This window comes from Schistocerca americana, chromosome 2, assembly GCF_021461395.2.
Source record: "Schistocerca americana isolate TAMUIC-IGC-003095 chromosome 2, iqSchAmer2.1, whole genome shotgun sequence".
Lineage (NCBI taxonomy): Eukaryota > Metazoa > Arthropoda > Insecta > Orthoptera > Acrididae > Schistocerca > Schistocerca americana.
Window position 1 is genome coordinate 561,762,069 of NC_060120.1, and position 13,439 is coordinate 561,775,507.

Below are 13,439 nucleotides of genomic sequence, written 5' to 3' on the forward strand. Positions count from 1 at the left end.
CCACTGTGACTTTATCTTTTTTCTCTTTGAAAAATGCTGATTTATTAATTTCATATATAAATAGGGCTAAAACAATTTTTAACAATTCATACTTATGATGAAAATAAAGATGCCAGAACACACATGTGCGACACTAAAGGTAAGTTATATCACTGGTTTAGTATAATTTTCGGCATTATTTTCAAACGTAAGACCTTTCTTCTTGTGGTCAAGTAACTAAAGTTTTGAGTGAAACAATTGGTGAAACCGTTGATCTAAGCTATATTTTAATTCTGTAAGTAACTATCCAGTTATCTGCCTCTCTGTTACAGAGGAAAACGAATCAAACCTGTATATTACATGAATTTAAAAGTATTCTATTAATATCATTTAAGAAGCGTAAACATCCATTTAAAGATTAAAATACTTTAAATTGACTATAACATTAATTTAATGCAAAACACCTGTGTATGAAAACTAAAGCCTGCTTCCCTTTCTTGCAAGTATTCAGCCTGTCTGTAAATATGGGCGCATGTTACGTGTAAGGAGGTGAATAATTTTTCAGAATATAAATGTATGCAATAATGATTTATTGCACTTCTAGTTTCTTATAGAGGCTTGTATGTCCTGTTTGTATTTAAAAATTTCCAGAACATTCTACAAACTTTCCTTCAATCTATCAACCACAAAATAAATAAAGTTTTCAATATTTTTTACCTCACACCTTCCTTCCACACCTATTCCTACCACTATTATCAACCAGTATCTGCACCCCAACACCACCTCACCTTCGTGTTGAGGGATGGTTACACTAATTTTCTTTTCATGAATGGATCATCATCCTTGCACAAAATTTTATTGAAACTGCTCTAACCATTCTAGAGTTCCCAACCCCACACCCACTTCGAACGACTCTTGGCACATCCTAAAGCATGTCTGGAGAAACGGGTCGAAAACCGAAAGACTGGAGGCCCCATAGTTGCCAATGAGAGTGCAAGAGACTGTAAAAATTCCTGAGAGACGAATACTCTTATTACCTATGAAGCAATATACAACACCAGCATCTCACAGGAGGTAAGTTGTGTCTGTTCAGTCTCTACAACCATTGGAATACCATATCCAAGATGGACAAGAAACTTTCATTGGAAATAGAACACATTCACTTTATCACAAGTTCACGCATTACAGACATGATTTTTTTCACGTGTGACATGGAAACTACGACCATTTTCTCGGAGATATTCGGGTTTTAGATGTGGTGGTCAGATGTCATAAATAGGGTAGGAATTGCGTAGTTGGAATTTACATCGCATTTTTTGCTGCATTACATGTTTACTTGCAGGATTACCTGGTTTCGTCGATACTCTTCCGTTTCTGTAGACAAACAAGGAAAATTAAAATTGTTAGGTCCCACCGAGATTTGAACTCGGATCGCTGGATTCAGAGTCCAGAGTGCTAACCATTACACCATGGGACCGCACGTAAATCGACACTCTCTTACTAGCTATAGAGAGATTTCTAAACGACGCTTGATAGTTATGTCTGTAGTCATTATACTTGTTTGCAAGCAAGTAAGGAAGAATACCGTGAAGTTTAATGTTCCGTCAACTAAGAGGTCGTTAGAGACGGTGGAGTACTTCGTATTCGGGAAGAGCATTTGTAGTGTGGTTTTCAAATAAACTATCCCGGCATTCGTCTTGAACCGTTTAGACTTAACGGAAACCACGGAGAGCCAGAATCCGGATGACGGGCTGATGATATGAATCCCGGTGCTCGCAAATGCAAGACTTGAGTCTAACTCCTGCGCCCCCTCCTCGGTCTCGCAGTTGATTCATACTGTTGGCTCTCCTAATATTAAAATGAAAACTAATGAAACAGCAACTGTAGTTTTAATTTTATTTATGTCTAATGATTTTTTTTAAATGTATTGTTTCGCATTTACCCTTTGTTATGCGGGTACCCTTCTGTATGTGATAGAGTATGCTATAATTGAAATTACTCAAAATTTTCAAGCAAAACTGGAGTGAATTCGATGTTTTTTGTACGTCCTACACTTACGTCTTCTTCTTCTTCGCGCTTTTAAAACCAATTAAAAAAATTAAGTCCGAACGACAACGTTTATTGTAGCTACAAAAGATGATTTACATGATTTATCCTGCAATAATTTTCCAAATAATGTTTCTCAAAGGAGATATTTGTCTTCGATGTCTTCCTAGCACGAAGAAGTATGGCACACTAAACATATTGTACATACAGTAGTGCAAATCAGTATAAAGGAATGGATAGTTGAAGGTAAATTAACATTGTCGGCTGGAATATTTCTGCAAAGTGTATATGCAATAGTATGAAATCAATACACTGACAAAAGACGTCAAATGGTATCGCATTTTGATGTCAGTAGCACAGTATGTACCAAGACATGAACGCGTCAGGGATGGTAGAGGGTGGAACTCCGTATAAAGGCGATCGCCGCTGGGTGATGTTGGTGTGTGCGTATGTGCCGTTACAGCAGATAGGAAACATAAACCGTTAGTGACAGTGCGTCTTGTGTACATAAACCATGACTGTGACAATGCCACGCGGATAACAGTTACCATGAGATTAAAAAGCAAAAATCGGTGTATACAAGGAAATGCAATGAAATGGTACTCTCGAATCGTCAATCCGCCAAGAAACCGAGCCGTTCAAGTATAGTGATTGACAATTTCGTTAAGCAGGGCTGAGTAGAAAATAATTTGAGGCATCGAAACGGTTCCTTTTGCGCAAAGCAAGGATCACAAACCGTTACTCTTCTCATCCTGTTGCTGATCTACAGTTGTCAATAACTGCCAGACGTGCATGACATATTTTGTCAAATGACTAACATCATGCATCCAAGAAAAGACCGCAGAAACCTGCTCTAACACGCAAACATGAACTGGCTAGATTGGGCTTTGCTGAAAAACATACATCGTGGACTTTAGAATGGGATGTAATGATTTTCAGTGACGAGAAGAAATTTAATTTAGATGGACCAGAAGGGTTTCAATATTACTGACATGACCTGAGAACAGAGCAGCAGGTAAGAATGAGCAGAAGATTTGGTGGTGGAAGTGTTATGGCTTGGGCAACCTTGTGTGCTAAAGGTAAATTATGCATTGCTTGACTGAACACTAGATTGAACTGCAATATGTACACTGATAGCTACAGACAGAACTGTTTAGGATGTATGAGGACGTTGGGAACGAAAGTCTTATGATTCAACAAGATAATGTATCTGTGCATTTTTCTGCTACAGCCAAAAATTGGTTAGTAGATAAAGATATCGATGTCTTGCCCTGGCCTACACATAGCTCGGATATGAACCCAATAGAAAACCTTTGGTTAGTACTTGTAAGGCGTGTTTATCACAGCAGAAAGCAATTTAAGGTCGAATGTGAGCTGAAACGTGCAATACAAGAAGAGTGGCCGACAATGTCACTGCAACACTTCAAACATTAACAAAATCAGTGTCTAAGAGAATTATGAAAAGGGAGGTTGGACAAAGTACTAACAATGCAGTATTACAACACGACAGTGAGTGCCTTTATACTGATTTCCATCCAGGAACTACAAACGCCTTATTTTGTTGCGCGTGTTATGAAAGACACTATGTAATGCCGTCATGATTGTTTGTATCTTATATGTATCTACTGCTTTCATATTAAATTCGATACAGGCATTGTGCAATTACTTACGTAGAAAATCTTTCTTTGTACTGATGTCCACTACTGTAAAGATATGTACCCATTCAAAGTAATTCCAATGCATACATATGACTTGTTTGATTTTGAAGGTTTCGAAACATCATTGTCAATGAAGGGGTGTAAGCACTGTCTCATATTCATGCATCTGAAATCGCTATTAAAACTGCTTACTCTGAAGCAGAAAATTGGAAAATTGTCAATTTATTCAAAAGAGGAAATACCATTGCTGATGTATGTCATGCCATACATCATCTGAAAGATCATCTACGTTCATCAGTTCCAAAACAGAGATACCTGTCGACGATGTTGCCGTTCCTTCATTTAACATAGAGGGTAATCCATAGTAAACTTGGTAACATCTGATCCCAAGAATGTAGTTTTGTAAGAAACAAAAGACAGTAATGAGAGAATTATTTTCTTGAATTTAATTTTGTTATTCTCGTACAAAAACATTTATAAGATAGGAGAAATGAATTTTTTTCCTATTTTGTCGAAAACTGTTTTGAGACCGTAGCTGTGTGCAAAATACAGGTTGATTCTTGCAGAAAAGGTAACAGCAACAAGCCAATTTTTATAATGCTATTTATTTATAAATCGCGCCGTTGTCGGTTTGGAACCGGTCGGTTCATCATCAGACGGCTTATTCACGTTAAAATACAATTTTTTAGTTTGATGCTGAGTAGGCCAGAGGACTCCGATTACCTCTGATTTGGTTTGTAGTGCCTCCGCCTAGTCTCCCTAGAATCCAAAAGACTAGTCACACCACTGACGGTGGAGGATTTGTTACCACCTGGCGTAACTCTCTGATCAGCGAAACGCTCCAGTGACGTGCTTGGAATTACAAGGCTGAGTTTGTAAAAAAAAAAAAAAAAAAAAAAAAAAAAATATATTTATATATATGTAAGCGCTATATAAGTAAATTTGATACCTTGGTTTTCAAAGCAATTCCGGAAAGATAAAACACACACACACACACACACATACTGTTAACACTAACGCCACCAACCAACCAAAGATGAACGACACTTAGAGTTATCGATGGTGAAAATTACCGAACAATGGTGAGGTACCATTAACACTTTCCCTCTGTTTTTCTATAAGGGACAGAGCAGGATTCCAGACAAAATTTAAGCAAAACCTCAATGTCTATTTATAAGGATACTTGCTAATCTAATCTCAACTTATCCCGAACAGCAATATCGCAGTGTCTGGAAGTGTATGCAAGAATCTCTGTGGTATTATACATAGAGTAAATATCTCTGGAGTGAGCATTGCGTTCTGCGCATGTTGTCAACATTAAACCAGGATTCTCACGTGTTTTCGGGAATTCGCCGTGCGTGTGTGCTTTCCTCAGAGTTTGAAGTTTATAATATCAAGAGTTTTTGTTGTGTTTTCACCGTTTGTTGATAGTGTAATAGCGATGGTGATTTACCGTTGTTGCTACGGATGCAAAGAAAAATATGTGAAAGGAGGGATAGTAACTTTTCATGGGTACTATGTTTAAAAATTTCGAGACGCATTATAATTAAGGCTTGATTCTGTAGACCTATTTTTCTTCAATTTTGTGACTATATAATAGATATTGCGGCTCGTACAAAAGCTTACTAACAATCGCTTCCTCTCGTAAATTTGCTAGTGAAACAGGAAAGGGAATGGTGAGTTGTTTCAGCAAATACTATCCTCCATGCATTTATCAGTGACTTGTCGATTATGTATATAGATTTGAAAGACGGGAGACAGATAAATTCAATAGAGTGGGAGTCTGTAACTGTCTTCATATAATATGATTGTCCAAACCTCTTTGTTTACTATAAAGTTACATTAGGAGACCATGTTAAGTAGTGTGTCTAGGACATGGAGAATGATTATGTGTGATTTATATTTTAGTTTGCCGAAGGATGAACAACGAGTAAAGATGTGGCTCCAGAAAATAAGGAGGAGTAATTTTGTCTCCACAAAATATTCCAAAGTATGTTCAAAACACTTTGAAGAGGAATGTTTAGAAAGAGAAAAATTTGGACGTGTGTGGCTGAAGGTAGATTCTATACCAACTATTTTTAATTTTCCACAGCACCTACTAACAATTTTTGCATTCAGCTTAAATACATTTTCTGCACAAACCAAATAAAAAACACAATAGTGTAGCTAATCGAAGTACACATTCATCTTCTTTGGTGTATTTTGCTGTCAATTTATTTTCTTTGTCATTTGATTAAGAAGCGTAAAAAAATTAGTAAACATGTCCCCAAACTCTTTCATTTGTGTCTTTTTCCACTTCCCTTAATGGTGTTATATGAGTTGACTGTTACATGACCAACTGCATTTACTTTACAGTACATTTATTCTCCGATCGCCTTTTCCCCCCCTTCTTACTCAGTTTACTATTTATTTAATAAACTGGGAGCAAGTACGTAAAATGCGTAAAATGAACACTTCAAAGTGTCACCAGTAAGAAAAATTGTGCTTTAGGTCGTAAAAACGAGAAAATAAATACGCAGAAATAGAAGAAAAACAGGATGAATTAGCAGGGACATAATCGCTAATGTGAGGCAAAGTTGGTGTTTTTCGGACACTTGCAAAAGTACTAGCGTACTGTCAAGTCATTTTGCAAGACTATTACTGCAAAAATGTACGTCAGGCTCTGTAATACTATAAAGTGCCGTATCATACCGAAAACTACCAAAAATCGAGTGCATCTGAACTGTGACATCTATAGCAAAGAAGCTGAATGCAATATCACTTGCCCTTAAAAGTTACGTAGCTTGTTTATTCCCGGTATCAAATTGATACTGTTAAAATGTTTGCGCAACATGTATAAATAATCCACGACACGTACGAAAAGAATCCGTCTGTACTAGGGAAGTTGTGACATTCGAAGTATACAGGGCGCTATAGGGACAAACGCCCGACGTCCCGAGAACACGTGACCGGGCCGGCAATGTATGTTGACAACACAAAATCTGTTCTGCGCATGTGAATGCTCACTCCAGAGATATTTACTCTATGGTATTATATTCCGTAGGATGACCGGCGCCAGGAATATGTTCTGCAATAGCCGATTTGCTCGGCTATTGTAAGCATTTGTGACGCTTATGCTTAGTTTACTGCTCCTCCACGATCCTAGTACTCTGACCAATATATGACATATCACAACTACAAGGAATACGATAGACATCTGCCTTATGCAAACCAAAGCCATCCTTAATGGGGTCTAAAAAGACCCTGATGTCAAATGGAGGTCGGAAAACACGTGGTTCTCATTTTCTCTCTCTTTCTTCAGTCCACGTGGTTGGATTTCTGTCTACTTCTGCTACTGCTTCTATCAGGCTATCTCAAGGTGTTTCTTAACTTGTTGGGTACATGGTATACACTTTAACTTTCCGATGTACATCATATTCTAGTGTGAAGTCGTCAGTGCTGGGAGTCTTTGAACCTGTCTATAAAACTTTAATCTTCGTTTTCTAATGCCTACTACCAGGTTTGACAAATTCTTTGTTGTTTTACGGGATTTCAGTAAGTGCCCGTTCTGTTTTTTCCTGGGCTAATAATTTTCCTCACAATTCTCTGTTTTGCAGATTGAGTTTTCTGTTGAGAATTAAAATTTCGCTTATGTGCAGAGTTTCAGGCTTGATGACGGTGTTGCAATGTGACCTTTGCATGGACATGCAAGTTTGTAATCGAACTCTCTGTGCTTTCTTTTCTAATCCCATTGTTTCTATTATCCATCGAGGCTCTTGAAGTGTCTGACCCCTTTCATTTCGCATACTACGTGTTTAATTTACGGATGTTAAATATAGTGCAGAACACCGTAGCCTTTTCAGAAGAGATTTGTAGGCCAGCTTTGTATTCTGAGTATTGTGATTTCACTATGAGGTAGTATCGCTAAACTGAAATCGAAAACTAAGAAAGAGATGTACATGTAATCTTTTGTTCGTCGACATTTAATATGCTCCCAGTGATTTTGTTTTTATAGTTGTTTTTCTCGTTTTCTAAAGACTTTATCTCAGATGAAATTGGGGAGAACTGACAACAGTCAGTCTCCTTGACGAATGCCGGTTTTAATTTCAATTAGCTTTTATATTTACCTCATAAACCTTACTTTGGGCTTCGAATGCGTGAGTGTTTGATTGATGAAGCTTATTGTATTCGGATCTAACCCCTACCGTCCTAGTATGTCAGATACAGACTGTCGGTCAGCCGAGTCATATGTCTTCTTAGGGTCGATGAAAGACGATTGTTTCGGGTTGCCTTATATTTCGATATTGTTTTAAGGTTAAAGATCTGTTCTGTGCATAAATGGGCTGATTGATGCCCGCTTTCTATTGGCCCATTGCTTGTGTGTGCCGAGAATATCTTGTCTGCAACTTGAATGAGAGAAATCCCTTTGTAGTTATTTACGTCTGTACAGTTAACATTCTTGTGTAGTGGGCGGATGAGTCCGCACGCCCAATCTTCTGGCAGTTTTACTTTGTGTTGATTATCCATGATGATTTGTGCAAGCTCCTCAACTGTGTCTGCCTCTAAATGCTTCAACAATTCCACTATGATGCCGTCTTTCCCAGTTTTGCTATTGTTTTCAGTTCTACAAATATGTTTGTAGATTTCATCTTCGATAGGTGGTCGAGATTTTGGACGGATGTGTACAGGAGTCTCCTTTGAGCATTCTGTATGACCTCGGTTTGTAACTATTCCCGGTGGCTGCTTTTTCTTTCTCACTTTTCTCTTTTCTGTTAATTTCTTGGCTCCTTTTTGTGTCAAATTACTGAATCTGTTTTTTCTTGCGGTTTGTTCTTCTTGGGGTAGATTTAACTATGATGCGTGCAAGACAGTGATTCGACATGTACGTCGTGCACTTCAGTCTGTGAATGGATGTGATGGCCACATTTTCCATTTTATATTCATCAAGCAACTGTATGGCTAACTTCCACGTCTTTTACTTGAGGAGACGTTTCCTCAGGAAGCTCGAAACGACTTTCAGACTTTTTTGTTGAAACAGCGTAATGAGTGTGGCTCAATTTCTGTTGGTGACTTTACGAGTATATGCTGGAAAATTGCCAGACTTTTTTGGTTGTTCTTTTTCTCCGCCAAATTATGCGTTGGAATCTTAAGTCTTCGCGATGAATTTTCAACATGACCTCTTCCAGTTTAGTCCAAAGTTGTTCATCATTTTCATGATCTTTCATGTTATCCAAGTTTGTAGGAACATATGCATTAGTCAACATGCGCTTCTTATACGCACACTGCACGCATATTGTCGTGATACTATTATTTACGGATGTAGCTTTTGTGGTTGAGTCGACCATATTCTTGTTTACGACGAAAGCCATACTCAAGAGTGGAGTGGCATTGTCTTCCTAATCGCTTGTCTGCTTTCCTCTCGAAGATAAGGTAGTTAATCTGTAGTGCCCTCGCCTGTGAAGCATGTTTCTTGAAGGGCTAGTATCTCTATCTTTTGTTGATGTAATTGTTGTACGCTGATGTGTTGTCTCCCTGGTTGAATTAGGGTGCTGGTGTTGACACGCCCAATGTATGTGAATATCTTTCCTGATTGTTTACTACAGAACACCGATTTTCTCCCTTATCGTTACAGCTCAGGTGCCCCAGAATCCAAATGTTCGGTTTCCGTTTGTTGATGGGATCTGCTACCACCTGGATAAAGATCACACTAATAATAATTGCTTGCAACATCGATTGCACCCGTACCATATTTCTATGCACCAGGAATTGCTTGGCGACGACTTTGAACGTCGTGTATAGTTCTGCCACTAGGCACAATAGAAATTACGGGACGATGACAGATTTTTTGCACGCGTTCTATTTAGCGGCGAAGCGTCATACCAACAGCGGTAACGTAAACCGGCTTAATGTGCACTATTGGGCAACGTAAAATCCACGATGGCTGCAACAAGTGGAACATCAGCGACCTTGGCGGGTTAATGTATGGTGCGGCATTATGGGAGGTAGGATAATTGGCCCCATATTATCGATGGCAATCTAAATGGTGCAATGTATGCTGATTTCCTACGTAATGTTCTACCGATGTTACTACAAGATGTTTCACTGCTTCACAGAATAGCGATGTGCTTCCAGCATGATGGATGTCCAGCACATAGCTCGCGTGCGGTTGAAGCGGTATTGAATAGCATATTTCATGGCAGGTGGATTGGTCGTCGAAACACCATAACATGGCCCGCACCGGATCTGACGTCCTAGGATTTCTTTCTGTGGGGAAAGTTAAAGGATATTTGCTGTAGTGATCCACCGACAACGCCTGAGAACACTCGTCAGCGCATTGTCAATGCATGTGCGAACATTATGGAAGGCGAACTACTCGCTGTTGAGAGGAATGTCGTTACACGTATTGCCAAATGCATTGAGGTTGACGGACATCATTTTGAGCATTTATTGCATTAATGTGGTATTTACAGGTAATCACGCTGTAACAGCATGCGTTCTCAGAAATGATAAGTTCACAAAGGTACATGTATCACATTGGAAGAACTAAAATAAAATGTTCAAACGTACCTACATTCTGTATTTTAATTTAAAAAAAACTATCTGTTACCAAATGTTCGTCTAAAATTGTGAGCCATACGTTTGTGACTGTTACAGAGCCATCTATCACAAAGCGAAAAAAGTGGTCCAACTAAAACATTCATATTTCTTTACATACTAGTCGAATATGTAATAAAAAATGGGGGTTCCTATTTAAAAAAACGCAGTTGATATCCGTTTGACCTATGGCAGCGCCATCTAGAGGGCCAACCATAGCGCCATCTGGGTTCCCTCTTCAAGCTAGACAAGTTTCGTTCTTTGTAGTTTATCGTTTGACACTTATTTCGTGAGATATTTGGTCCGGTCACGATCAAGGATGTCCCATACGAAATTCAATCGATTTCATCTATTGAAGTCGTTTTTGAAAAATGGCGTTTTCTTTTTACGATTTGAAGAAGGTGGGCGTGGTAAAGCTTACAGGGGGACCGGTAATGCTGCATAGGTAAGGGACGCTCGGACTCTGCATAATGAAACTGGATCACTGTGCGCCTCACTTCTGAACCATTGCAGAAGTGTTATCTCTTATTTCTACTAATTATTTCTCCCCTTTCCGGTTCTAGCGAGGGTGCAGAATGATGTGACTATAAAACGCACAACATCCGCATTTGCGGGTTGCCTATCTAATGGTTTCCAGGGGCAACAAAAATTTGATTTTCAGTACTCCTTTAGCTTACTGGCCGATTTTAAAAATTTAAAATGCTCTCATGATCGACTCATTAAGAGGTATAATCTGACGTTAAAGGTTTAACACAGTAAGTCTTCTATTAAAGTTAGAAGCTGTGTATGTGACACGACTCAGACAGCTCGGCACGCAAATTACGAAGCTTGTATTCATCCAGTATTCAGAAAGAGAACACGTAGCGACTTCCTACAAACTTTACACGTAATTTCAGACCTTTTCTAAATTTTTTTCTCGATGGAAACCCCCGGAAAAATAATAAAAGAATTAAATCTACCGCTTACTATATTTTTCATGTTCATACAACAAAACTCCAGCGTCAGGTTTGACGTTCCAATTTATTATTGCTCTTCTCTTAACTGTACTGGCTACCCGTTTTGCACACAATCTCCACATATACCCTTCAATGTATCTGCAAAATTATGATATTGCATGACATGTAGTTCAGAAGATACGAAGTCATAAACATTGAGGTGCATGAAAAGCTAGCTTTCATTAACACAATGCGCAAATTACCAACATATTGGGCTGGTGCAATAGGTCGTAGCGCCTTTTCATAGATTTAGTGAATATAACAGACACACATAACAGAGAACGTAGTCGTTAATAATATATTCTCTCTCACTATCTACACCGTGACTGTAGTAATGACTTGGTTGTGAGGCGACGAACTCATCGAGTCATGTTAGCGACGCATTTTTTCCGGAAAGGAAGTTCCTTAAGGTTCTTCTCGAGAGAGCAGAAAAGGTGAAAATCTGCGGGCGGGACATCAGGTGAATAAGGTGGGTGCGGAATGACTTTCCAACCCAACCCCTGTATAGTGTTTCTTGTCAGTCTAGCAGAATCCTCGGCAGGCGTTATCGTTGACTAGCATCACTTCACGCAGTCTTCCTGGTCGTTGTTCTAGGACTGCGTCTGTAAGACGTCTCAGTTGTTGAGAAAACATGTCAACAGTGATGGTAACACCTTTCGGAAGCAATTCGTAGTACACCACACCGTCGCTGTTCCACCAGATGCATAACATTATCTTTCGTGGATGGGTGCAGGTCTTTGTACGGGGCGTTACTGCTTTGTTTGGGCTCAACCATCGCTTTCTTTGCCTTATGTTATCATAAAGACACTACTTTTTTTGTCATCAGTAGCAAGACAGGATGGGGATGGTCGGTGTTGTTCATGAGCCTGATGATGAGCAAGCAGTGATACGCATGTTACCACCCGCTGATTTTTGTGATTTTGGTTCAGAGCATTACTGAACCGTCCCCATTGCAAGAAAATGTCTCACGATGGTGGAATGATCACAGCTCATCACATTTGCCAGTTCTCGAGTACACAGACATTGATAACTGCGGATTAATGTGTTTAAACGATCACCATCAAACCCAGGTCTTCCTGAACGTGGAGAGGCACTAATGTCAAAACGATCCTCCTCAAAACTAGAAAACCATTTTCTCACCGTGTTCCATCCAATGTCATTATCCCCACACACGGCGCACATGTTTATGGCTGCCTTCGCTGCTGTCACCCAAATATTGAACTCAAACAAAAGAACATGTCGGAAATGTTCAGATTTCTCCACTTGGCACTCCATTTTCTACCGTTCACTGCTCAACTCACTATACCGAAATGACGAAGTAATAATATGTGATCTTACGTAGCAACAGTGAGCTATCAATAAAAAGTGACAATCGATTAAAACCGTAGCATCCAGAATACGAACTTGCAAAACAAAAACGCTACGAACCTATGTTCAAAATGTTCAGATGTGTGTGAAATCTTATGGAACTTAACTGCTAAGGTCATCAGTCCCTAAGCTTACACACTACTTAGCCTAAATTATCCTAAGGACAAACACATACACCCATGCCCGAGGGAGGACTCGAACCTCCGCCGGAAAGAGCCGCCTCTAACCGCGCGGCCACTCCGCACGGCTCAAAAGGCTCTGAGCACTATGGGACTTAACATATGAGGTCATCAGTCCCCTAGAACTTAGAACTACTTAAACATAGCTAACCTAAGGACATCACACACATCCATGCCCGAGGCAGGATTCGAACCTGCGACCGTAGCAGCAGCGCGGTTTCGGACTGAAGCGCCTAGAACCGCTCGTCCACAGCGGCCGGCCTCCGCGCGGCGGTAATACCTAAACCAACATGGACCGACTGTGATGGAATTCTTCCACTCTTGTAGAATTATATACTAAGTTGATAGCTTAAGCCTGAGCGCCAGCGCACAAAACTAGGATCATTCTTTTCTCGAGTAGTGTTCCACCGCACCCACTCCTATCCCCTAGCTGTAGCTTGACAGATGTTACTTCACCGTTCTTCACAAATACCGAAAGCCGGCACACAATCTTTGTGTTAATGATACTCTGTATATTGTGCTAAGAGTCAAATAACTTCTATTCGGTAGAATTCTAAAGCTGTCCTAAGTCAAGCTATGCGCTATATCGATCGTCCCGAACATGCTAGTTCGACAGCATCTTCGAAGAGACTGTACGTTCC

General features: G+C 39.6%; 1 non-coding gene across 1 annotated transcript; it reads right to left on the bottom strand.

Annotated features, from left to right (window-relative positions):
- Positions 1-1,384: 1,384 nt before the first annotated feature.
- Positions 1,385-1,456, bottom strand: Trnaq-cug. Its single transcript has one exon. It is a non-coding gene; the product is annotated as a tRNA-Gln (tRNA).
- Between the last annotated feature and the right edge of the window lie 11,983 nt (positions 1,457-13,439).